This window comes from Symphalangus syndactylus, chromosome 5 (assembly GCF_028878055.3).
Source record: "Symphalangus syndactylus isolate Jambi chromosome 5, NHGRI_mSymSyn1-v2.1_pri, whole genome shotgun sequence".
NCBI classification, from domain to species: Eukaryota; Metazoa; Chordata; class Mammalia; order Primates; family Hylobatidae; genus Symphalangus; species Symphalangus syndactylus.
Window position 1 is genome coordinate 81,256,564 of NC_072427.2, and position 12,074 is coordinate 81,268,637.

Genomic DNA, 12,074 nt, shown 5'->3' on the forward strand with positions numbered 1-12,074 from the left:
TGGTAAACTTAAAATATCCCAAATCACCACGCAACTGTTTCACAAAGTGTGAAGGAGGACTTTTTATGAACACAGTATTTTTGTACGCCTCACAGTAAATGTGTAAATTCTGGCTAACCGACCAGTAAAGCTATGGTAGGACCACTTCTGGGGGCAGTAACCATCCGATGAGAGAGCGGCTCCCTTTACTGGAGCCACCGAAATAGAAAATGAGCACCACCTTTTGTCAAAAAGGCTCAGACATCTTTTCAAGACCAAGAAGAGCTGAAACATACAGCAACAGAAAAATAATTGTTTTTAAAAAATCACACTTTGAAAACACTAAATCCAAAGTTCAAACCAGGTCTAGAAGTGAATTAGAGGTAAGTGATAAGGGGCATGTATAGGCTTACATCTCAATTTTAAAATATGATTTTATTTAAATGTCTTGGAGCAGCCTGGCATGGTGGCTCACACCTGTAATCCCAGCACTTTGGGAGGCCGAGGCGGGCAGATCACCTGAGGTCAGGAATTCGAGATCAGCCTGGCCAACATGATGAAACCCCGTCTCTACTAAAAATACAAAAATTAGCCAGGAATGGTGGTGCATGCCTGTAGTCCCAGCTTGAGAGGCTAAGGCAGGAGAATTGCTTGAACCCGAGAGGCAGAGGTTGCAGTGAGCTGAGATCACGCCACTGCACTCCAACCTGGGCGACAGAAATAGACTCCATCTAAATAAATAAATACATAAATGTCAAGGAGCATTATTTATTTAACTATGTAGAAGCCTGGAAAGATATGTTAAAAAAAGAATGGGCATAAAAAAGAATGAGCATACTTTGATTACTTTTATATTCCACACACATATGATCTGTTCTCAAACAGGGTCTAAATGAGATACTAGATGTTAAACAGTGCTTCTCTCTAACGAGTGGTATTTGGGAACTGACATACAATCACCTATGGCTTCTGTGAGACTGTTGGGCCCAAGCATTGTATGCATTTTAGATCTTAATGCCAATCCACGTTCTCAAAGTTCACAGCAATTCACACTTCTACCTCCACACACTTTCCGGCACTGTACATTATCATTATTTAAAAATTTTTCGGCCGGGCGCGGTGGCTCACGCTTGTAATCCCAGCACTTTGGGAGGCCGAGGCGGGCGGATCACGAGGTCAGGAGATCGAGACCACGGTGAAACCCCGTCTCTACTAAAAATACAAAAAAAAAATTAGCCGGGCGTGGTGGCAGGCGCCTGTAGTCCCAGCTACTCGGAGAGGCTGAGGCAGGAGAATGGCGTGAACCCGGGAGGCGGAGCTTGCAGTGAACCGAGATCGCGCCACTGCACTCCAGCCTGGGCGACAGAGCAAGACTCCGTCTCAAAAAAAATAAAAATAAATAAATAAATAAATATTTTGGGCCAGGCGCGGTGGCTCACGCCTGTAATCCCAGCACTTTGGGAGGCCAAGGCAGGTAGATCACGAGGTCAGGAGATCGAGACCACAGTGAAATCCCGTCTCTACTAAAAACACAAAAAATTAGCCGGGCGTGGTGGCGGGCACCTGTAGTCCCAGCTACTCGGGAGGCTGAGGCAGTAGAATGGTATGAACCCCGGAGGCGGAGCTTGCAGTGAGCCGAGATCGCCCAGTGCACTCCAGCCTGGGCGACAGAGCAAGATTCTATCTCAAAAAAAAAAAAAAAAAAAAATTTGTCACTGTATATTATCATATTTAAAATTTTTGTAAATCAATGGGAAAAAAGTAAACTTACATTACATTCACTGACTACTCAGATTGAACATCTCTTCACATTTACCGATTTACCTGCAAATCCTCTCTGTTTGTCTAGTTGGTCTTTGTTCTTTTTTCCTATTGTATTATGTTGTTTTCAATAAACTCATCGTAACTATATTTTAGGAATAATAATTGTTTGTAAGTCATCCACATCGCACTATTTCTTAAATTGTTCTTTTTCATTTCCAAAACCAAATAAGTCAGTCCTCCCTTTTGATTCTAAGTTTTGTATCTTGCTTAGGAAAATTTCCTCCCAGTGACATTTAATAAATATTCTCAGGAATTTTCTACTGAGTAGAATTCATTTTTCAACAAACCATTAAGTCCTTGGTATTGCAATGTAAAGTTAATGAAGGGAGGGGATAAAAGAAAATGAGAAAGAAGAGGGTACAGGGTTAAGAAAGAGACTGGGAAAGTCTTATTTTTTAATGTTGAAGAAAGAGTTTTAGGCCAGGTGCGGTGGCTCATGCCTATAACCCCAGGACTGTGGGAGGCTGAGGTGGGAAGATCGGTTGAGCCCAGAGTTTGAGGCCAGCCTGGGAAACATAGTGACACCTTGTGTTTGCAGAATTTTTTTTTTTTTTGAGATGGAATCTCACTCTGTCGCCCAGGCTGGAGTATAGTCGCGCCATCTCAGCCCACTGCAACCTCCGCCTCCTGGGTTCAAGCAATTGTCCTGCCTCAGCCTCCCAAGTAGCTGGGACTATAGGCACGTGCCACCATGCCTGGCTAATTTTTTTTATTAATTAGCTTTTTGGGAGGCCAGGCTGGTCTCCAACTCCTGACCTCAGGTGATCCGTCTGCCTGGCCTCCCAAAGTGCTGGGATTACAGGCGTGAGCCACCACGCCCACCCTACAAAAAATTTTTAAAAAATTAGTTGGGCCTCTAACCCCAGCACTTTGGGGAGCTGAGGCGGGCGGATCACCTGAGGTCAGCAGTTTGAGACCAGCCTGGACAACATGGTGAAACCCCATCTCTGTAAAAATACAAAAATTAGCCAGGCACAATGGTGCATAATCCCAGCTACTCGGGAGGCTGAGGCAGGAGAATCTCTTGAATCTGGCAGGCAGAGGTTGCAGTGAGCCAAGGTCATGCCACTGCACTCCAGCCTGGGCAACAGAGTGAGATTCTATCTCAAAAAAAAAAAAATTAGTTGGACATGGTGGTGCATGTCTGTAGTCCCTGCTACTTGTATGGCTGATGTGGGAGGGTTGCTTAAGCCTGGGAGGTTGAGGCTACAGTAAGCCAAGATCGTGCCCTTGCATTCCAGCCTGGGCAACAAAACAATACCCTGTCTTAAAAAACAAAAAAAGGAATAAAAAGAAGTTTTAAAAGATTCTAAAGTAACAATACATTTCTCATATTGATAATATTATGACAGGAAAAAAACTCAAGTATTTTGGCTTGAAAATATAAACTATAAACATATGGGAAAAATTATTGGTTTAAAAATGAGCACAAATTATGCTGGATTTTTTTAAAGAAAAGGAACAATTATATTTTTCATAATACTAAAAATGAAATAATGTAAAGTGATAAAAAGCAATTAATTCCTACTTAGGTAATATTTCATCTGAGCCTTTTCCATTAAAACTTTAACTTTTATGTGATTATGAGGTTATTTATACCTAAAGAGACCATTTAAGTATATAGAGAATTAGTACAGGCATTTATTTTTCCAGTGACTGAGATAAGAGGAAAATAACCAAGGTAATAATTTGTACAACGCTATAGGCGATATTTCAGACGCTTAAGTGGAAATACGCATATGCTTGCTCAAAAATCACAAATAGCACTGTTAGATTAGAACTTGTACCTTTTTGAATAATTTATGAAAAGCCCTTAAATAATGTTTTTTTCCAAAGTGACTTCTTAAGAATTAGATCAGGCCAGGTGCGGTGGCTCACACCTGTAATCCCAACACTTTGGGAGGTGGAGGCGGGCAGATCACCTGAGGTCAGGAGTTTGAGACCAGCCTGGCCAACATGGTGAAACCCCGTCTCTACTAAAAATACAAAAATTAGCCGGGCGTGGCGGCGCGCACCTGTAATCCCAGCTACCAAGGAGAATCTCCTGAGGCAGGAGAATCGCTGGAACCTCGGAGGCAGAGGCTGCAGTGAACCGAGATCGCGCCACTGCACTTCAGCCTGGGTGACAGAGCAAGAGTCTGTCTCAAAAAAAAAAAAAAAAAATTAGATCACAGCCCCGATAAGATTTCTAGCAACATCTAATTAGACAAATGAGTTCCCTTGCTGGAGCTTGTCTGCTTTGCTTATAAAAACATGCACAAAGTCTAAGACAACCACAACCAGACCCTCGACATCCTCCCCCTTAAGGCTTATCGGGGAAACGGAAATAAACAGTGTGATCTGCCTTTGTTCACATTTGCCACTTCCTTGTACATGTTGAGAGCTTTCCAAAGCAAAGAGCCTATGACAGCAAGGAAGGTTTCCAAAGCCAGTGACTCCTGGGGAAGAACAAAACAAGAAGAATTATTCCATCAGCTACCAAGAACTTATATTAAAATGGTAAGAATAAGACAGTGTGGCATTCACACAAGAATAGACCAACAAACCAATGTAACAGAATAGTCGAAAAATAGACCCATGCATATATAAAAACTTGATTTATCACAAAGCAGCCATTGAAATTAGTGCAAGAAAGATCGACTGTTCAGTAACCTGTGGTACTGAGATCATTGGCTAATTTTATTGGGGGGTGGGGTAGAATCACGGGAAAAAATTTAAATTAGATTTCTACCTCACACCAAATGCAAAAATCAATTCCAGGGAGAATTAAAGATTTAAATATAAAAGTAAAACCATAAGATATTCAGAAGACAATATAGGTGCATGTTTTTATGACTTCATGGAAAGGATTTCTTAAGAATAGAAAAACACAACCTAGAAACACAAAAAAAGTGATAAATCAACTAAATTAAAATGATAAACTTCTCTTCGTCAAAGGACACCACAGAAAGAGTAAAAAGACAACCCATGGACTAGGAAAAGATATTTCCAACATATCTAAATAACCAAAAAGACTTAGTATTCAGAATGTGAGTATAAGTGTACACTCTTAAAAATCAATGAGAAAAATATAAACAATCCAATGGTAAATGAGCAAAGACATGAAATGCATTTCAGTGCAGGATAGTCATAAATGCTTATAAATACTGAAGAGGCATGACCCCACAAGCAGCCACAAAAATGCAAACTAAAGCCACAAGGTACGAAGTGATGACAAGGATGTGGAGCCAAAGGTGCCTGGTGCCTGTTCCTTGTATATTTATATCTTTGCAATTTTATTTTCTGCAGGGTCTTCTTTTTTTTAAACAGTCTCTCTCTGTCGCCCAGGCTGGAGTGCAGTGGTGTGATCTCGGCTCACTGCAACCTTCACCTCCCAGGTTCAAGCGCTTCTCCTGCCTCAGCCTCCCAAGTAGCTGGAATTACAGGCTGGCATCACCATGCCAAGCTAATTTTTGTATTTTTAGTAGAAACAAGGTTTCACTATGTTGGCCAGGCTGATCTCAAATTCCTGGCCTCAAGTGATCCACCTGCCTTGGCCTCCCAAAATGCTAAGATTACAGGTGTGAGCCACCAGGCTCGGCCGGCTCCTTTTTTTTTTAATAATACTATCTATGGTGATTTCTAGCCCGCCATGATAGCAAGTGTCTTCAAAGAGAGCTGCAGGCATGACCAACCTGCGTTCACTCTCACTCTAGTCTTAAGATGTCATCCTTTCTACACACACACTCGGTGTGAACAGTCTGCAAACCGTGGTGAGAGCCCATTGGTGGGGTATGAAGTCTGAGAAGAGGCATACAATTTTTCCCACCACATCCAGTTCCCCCCACAATGGTTGTAGGGTCCTCTGGAGCCGAAATCTGGGGAGATTCAAGGCTTTATCGCCTATTTCCTCTACTCTAAGTGGCCGGAAAACTAATGCTCAGTATTGAACCAATACTGATTGCATTCAAGGCAAAAGTCAGATTTGATGCATTGCTTACTTTTTTTTTTTTTTTTGAGATGGAGTCTTGCTCTATTGCCCAGGCTAGAGTGCTGTGACACAATCTCAGCTAACTGCAAACTCCAACTCCTGGGCTCAAGCGATTCTCCCACCTCAGGCTCCCAAGCAGCTGGGACTACAGGTGTATGCCACCATGTCTGCCTAATTTTGGCATTTTTTTTTTTTTTTTAGAGACAGGGTCTTGCCATGTTGCCCCGGCAGGTCTCAAACTCCTGAGCTCAAGTGATCCACCTGCCTCGGTCTCCCAAAGTGTTGGGATTACAAGCTGAGCCACTGCGCCTAGCCAACACACTGCTTACTTTTAAGAGTTCCTGCTTTAATTCAGTTTCAGCCTCTGAGCATCCTTACCAAGTAGTTGACTCATTCATTCCATTTAAGGGCTAGTTTTCTATTGCACTCAGCATTTTTAATTGTTGCCAGCAGGAATGTTAGTCAGAGGTCTTAGACCACAGGACCACTGTATTGCCAGAATCTAAAGTCAAAAATCCGTTTTAAAACATAAAGCTAATTATGTCACTCTCCTGCTTTGAAACTTTCAATGCTTTTCTCATGACATACAGTGTAAATTTGAGCCTAAGTGCTCTTGACCCTGTTCAAGAGGCACGAGGGCAACTTCCCAGAGGAGAAAGAAAATGGAGGTTAAACTTGAACCAGCAGGAACAGTGAGAAAAGACAAGAGCAAAGAAACAGCCAATGAATCCTAATTAACAAATCAAATGGGCAGGAGAATATTCAAGTCTAGTATGGAAAGAGCTCAACGTTCAAGGGTCTGATCAACCATTAGAAGCTCAGTCAAGACTGCAGTAATCAGGGGCTCTCAAAGCCAAGAGTGAAGAATCAGAGGGGTCTGTAAGAGATCAGGGACATTGGGAGCAGCATCTATCCAACCACGCGGAAGGACAGTGGGCGCCCAAACCAAAGGGCCAATTAGGCAACCTGGTCACAATAGGAGTTAGACTGAGGAGCTGTCACTCCCTAATTCACAGGAGCCCAGAAGGTTCAAACAGACTCTAAAACACACGAAGGAGGGCATGGGAGCAGCAGATCCTCCCAGACCCCTTGTTAGTCAGAGGTACTCCTGGTCTGGCTCTCAAAAGCAAGGCCTTCCCGACTTTGTTACAGTCAGCTATGCTGAAGCCTTGGCCGGGAGAAACTGACAAGCCCCATCACACGGCTTTCCCCATCTGGCCCGAAACCATCTCTCCAGGCTCACCTCCCCTCTCACCGCATTCCATCTACCTCCCTACTGCAACAACGCAGACACTGACAAGAAGCACTCTCTCCAGCCTTCCCTCCCCTACAGGCTGTTTCATCTTCCTGAATGACTTTGCCCCTCTTCTCTCCCTGGAAAATCCCTACTCATTCTTCAAAGCCCCCTCAAATGTTGCCTGATCGGGGAGATTACTCTGATTCAAGTTGAGTTTGCTACCCTCCACTCCTATCAAGCACAGCCAACACATTATTATTTTATTATTACTACTATTATTGTCACCATCACATCCATCATTTATCAAGTGCTTGTCATGTGTCAGGTACTGTATTACATCCTTCACATGCATTTTTCTTTACCCTTACAGTTATTATCGTTCTCCATTTTACTGAGGAGGAAACCAACGTTCACATCATTTCAAATATTGGCCTAAGGTCACATAGCTGCTAAAGGGATTTCAAACACAGTCTGTTCTTAACTCAAAAACCCATATTCTTTCCAGTAAAATATCACAATTCATTTATCTCTGTTGCCTCCAACAACAAATAAGTAACTTAAAAATAAAGATCACGTCTTCCTAATTTTTGTATAGCCTGCATAATACCTGACATATAGATGATGCTCTCTAAAGATTTAATAAATAAATGAATAACAGACATTCATTCCATTTTCTCAGGAACCTGAATGACAACTGTAGCACAGAACCAGTAATACAATGTTGAGACTGTCTTTATGTCTCCTTTGGCTAGGGTCTACTGGACGGCTCGCATTATGGAGAATAAAGGACAGAGAGTACAAGACACTTAGGTAAAGATTCAGGTACAAGGAACCAGGCAAGTCAGCACAGTGTCTTTTGAGTAAATGGGTTTAATCTAGGCAAACAAATGGTTATTTTTAAAACAAGTGGTCTACTCCAACCTCTTTTCAAATAACTGGCTGTCTTTTTTTTCTTTTCAGATGGAGTCTTGCTCTGTCGCCCAGGATGGAGTGCAGTGGCGCAATCTCGGCTCACTGCAACCTCTGTCTCCCAGGTTCAAGCGATTCTCCTGGCTCAGCCCCCAGGTAGCTGGGATTACAGGCACCTGCCACCACGCCTGGCTTATTTTTTGTATTTTTAATAGAGATGGGGTTTCACCATGTTGGCCAGGCTGGTCTTGAACTCCTGACCTCAGGTGATCCGCCCGCCTCAGCCTCCCAAACTGCTGGGATTACCGGTGTGAGCCACTGTGCCCGACCACAACTGGCTGTCTTAATAACTTCATCTTTATTTTTTTCCCAGTCTAAATCAGTGCAATACCATAACCATCTATTAAACACCTGCTATGGTGGGAAGGAAGAGAATGCCAAATACCTCATGGGATACTGAGTTAATGAAAACTTCTTTTCCCTCAAGGGGGTCTTAGTCATGCTTGAATGTATGCAGAGGTTATCTCAATGAGGGAAAAAGTGCAGAACATTGTGACTTTTTTGCTCAAAGCTCTCCAAAAGTTTCCCATCTCACTCAGAGCAAAAGCCAAAGTCCTGATAATCTAGAAGCTGCTACATCATGTGGTCCCCTCTGGTCTCACCTACTATTCACCCCCTAACTCAGTGCCCTCCAGCCACATGACCTCCTTAGTGTGTCTTCTCAATGAGGCTTTCTCTGATCACTCTATTGAAAATCATAACCTTCTTCCACTTCACGCCATCTCCCTATTCCCAGGGTTTTTTCCCCCCATAGCATTTTGGACGATCTAATGTGCTATCTACTTTACTCATTCATTTTGTTTATCATCTCTCTTCCCCCACAAAATGTAGGCTCCATGAATATGGACCTTCTGTTGTGTTTGTTCTCTGCTGTATTCTCAACGCCCAAATCTGACACTGAATCATTATTGTAGGAATGAATGAATGAACCATTAGTTATGTTTACACAATGACCTATCTGCTCACAGCATTATTTTGAAATTCATTTTTCAAATTTCTGAATCACACTGGCATCACAAATTTAAATACATCTTAAGATTTTTTCACTTGGCATTGATTAATGATGACCAAAATCTCATTGGTCTAGAGCTTTCTTCGTTGCTTTTTTCTGAAAAGACTTACTGTGACAATTATCTAAAAATGTAATTGTTGTTTTGAGACCCTGGTCTAAATTTTAGCAAATAATTGCTTGTATTGTCCCAAGAACTTCAACGTGATTCACAAAAATATATTACTTATTATGCCACAATGAAAAATAGCACTTGTGGCCGGGCGCGGTGGCTCACGCTTATAATCCCAGCACTTTGGGAGGCCAAGGCGGGCGGATCACAAGGTCAGGAGATCGAGACCACGGTGAAACCCCGTCTCTACTAAAAAATACAAAAAAATTAGCTGGGCGTGGTGACTCACACCTGTAGTCCCAGCCACTCAGGAGGCTGAGGCAGGAGGATCACTTGGGCCTGGCAAGTCAAGGCTGCAGTGAGCCGAGATTGCACCATTGCACTCCAGCCTGGGCAAGAGAGTGAGACCCTGTCTCAAAAAAAAAAAAACAATTGACAAACTGAGATCTTCTGTTGTTCACATCACTATATCATTAACCGTAGTTAGTTTTTGTTTGTTTGTTTGTTTGTTTGTTTGAGATGGAGTCTTGTTCTGTCACCCAGGCTGGAGTGCAGTGTTGCGATCTTGGCTGTCTGCAGTCTCTGCCTCCTGGGCTCAAGCCATCCTCCCACCTCAGCGTTTTTATTTTTATCTATTTTTATTTTTTTTTTGGAGACAGAACAAGACTCTCGCCCAGGCTGGAGTGCAATGGAGTGATCTCAGCTCACTGCAACCTCCGCCTCCCAGGTTCAAGAGATTCTCCTGCCTCAGCCTCCCAAGTAGCTGGGATTACAGGCACACACCATCACATCCAGCTAATTTTTGTATTTTTAGTAGAGAGGGGGTTTCACCATGTTGGCCAGGCTGGTCTTGAACTCCTGACCTCAAGTGATCCACCCGCCTTGGCCTCCCAAAATGCTGGGATTACAAGCATGAGCCACCATTAGTTTTTAATGCCAACATTAATTAAGATCTGGTATGAATTTTTAAAAATTATCTATGGACGCCAGGTGCTGTGGCTCACGCCTGTAATCCCAGCACTATAGGAGGCTGAGACAGGTGGATCAAGAGGTCAGAGGTTCGAGACCAGCATGGCCAACATGGTGAAACCCCGTCTCTACTAAAGATACAAAAACTTAGCCAGGCATGGTGGCGCACGCCTGTAACCCCAGCTACTCGGGAGGCTGAGGCAGGAGAATCACTTGAACCCAGGAGGCAGTGGTTGCAGTGAGCTGAGATCACGCCACTGTACTCCAGCCTGGGCAACTGGGCGAGACTCCGTCTCAAAAAAAAAAAAAAAATCTATGGAGCCAACAATTCAAAAGCTATTTATAATCGGTTTGGAGCACATTATATTTTTTCTTTTTTTTTTCTCTCTTGCTCTCTAATGGTTGATTTTCCTTCCTATATTTTCTTGAGATTTGGAGCTTAAAGAATCTAAGCACACCAACCTTAGCAGAAAGAAAGCCAGTTTGTGATTTAAAAGACAAAAAAAAATTGTGGTGCGTGCCAAAGAGATAATCTGCAAGATAATAGTATCTCCAGCTCAACAAAAGAAGTCATGTACAAGATTAAACTCTTGCTGTTTCCATCCAGTAACCTCACACAAGGTCAACTTCAAAATATCTCCTAAAACCATCTAGAAAGTAGCAATCAGGGAGGCTTATCAACAGGGCCCATCCTTCTTACAACATAAACCTCTTTCAGTTTCAAAAACTGATGACTAAGAGCTCTTCAATAGTGGTATTTGATTCCACATTACTCTGCAGTATGCAAGAGAAAAACAAAGACCCATCATTCCGAACCTTCTATTACAGACCCACGCCAAACTGCAACAAAACATTCTTAAGGAAATTGCTACTGTTATTGTACACATTATTGCTATTGCTCCCATAAATGTAAACAGGTTCTCATTTTCAATTCTAAATTTAAAGATAGAAACACAGCAGTTAAATATTACATTGTAGAGCAGTGCTTTTTCTCCTTAAAATGTTGGAAAACAGTAAAGATGTACAACCAAAAGAACAACTATAAGTCACCGAGAAGTTAGAGATCAATCCCTCAAAAAAAATTCTTTTTAAATATTCTATTTACAAATGTGTAAAGTTGGCACAAAAACTGCAAACAATAAAATAAATAGACACAATAAGAGAACTTTTAAAAGACATTTTAAACAGTACTCAAGAATAAAAAATTAAATGCACTCAAATTTAACATATATCTCTGTCTAATGCAGTTAAGTTTTTGATATTTTCTGTTTTCGGGAATGATTTATATTTTCATTTTCAGAAAGTAGATAGAAACAACAAATTTTAAGTCTGTACAATGAAGGTTTATGTATTAGCTCATAACTTCCCAGTTTTTTGTTTTGTTTTGTTTTGAGACAGAGTCTTGTTCTGTCACCCAAGCTGGAGTGAAGTGGTACGATCTCAGCTCACCGCAATCTCCACCTCCTGAGTTCAAGCGATTCTCATGCCTCAGTCTCCCGAGTAGCCGGGACTACAGGCGCATGCCAGCGTGCCCAGCTAATTCTGTATTTTTAATAGAGATGGGGTTTCGCCATGTTGGTCAGGCTGGTCTCAAACTCCTGGCCTCATATGATATATCCGCCTTGGTCTCCCTAAGTGCTGGGATTACAGGCATGAGCCACTGCACCTGGAACCAGATTTTCTTACTAAGCACTTCTACGCCCATGGGGTCATCTAGTCCTCAAGTTGGAAATATAGAAGAGGGGTTCTTTACCCTGGCTGCATCTCTAAGGGAAGTGGGATTCACATGCTGAAGCCAGGCTCCACTTCCAACGAGTCATTTAACTCTCCCGGAGTGGGGTCCAGGCAGCAGTAGTTTTATAAATCACCCAGGTGATTCTAACATACAGTCTGTATTGAAAGTCACTGGTTCCCACCCACCTCTTCTCAGAGAAGACCTCAGGGAGATATCCAGGCTCTGCTCAGACATTTCCAATGTTGAGACCCAATACCTCATTAGGAAAAT

The 12,074-nt window shown here is 42.3% G+C and overlaps 1 protein-coding gene across 26 annotated transcripts in view; it reads right to left on the reverse strand.

The window, feature by feature from the left end:
• Positions 1-12,074, reverse strand: part of BICD1 (BICD cargo adaptor 1) — a 274,492-nt gene that overhangs the window by 250,206 nt on the left and 12,212 nt on the right. The window lies entirely within an intron of this gene.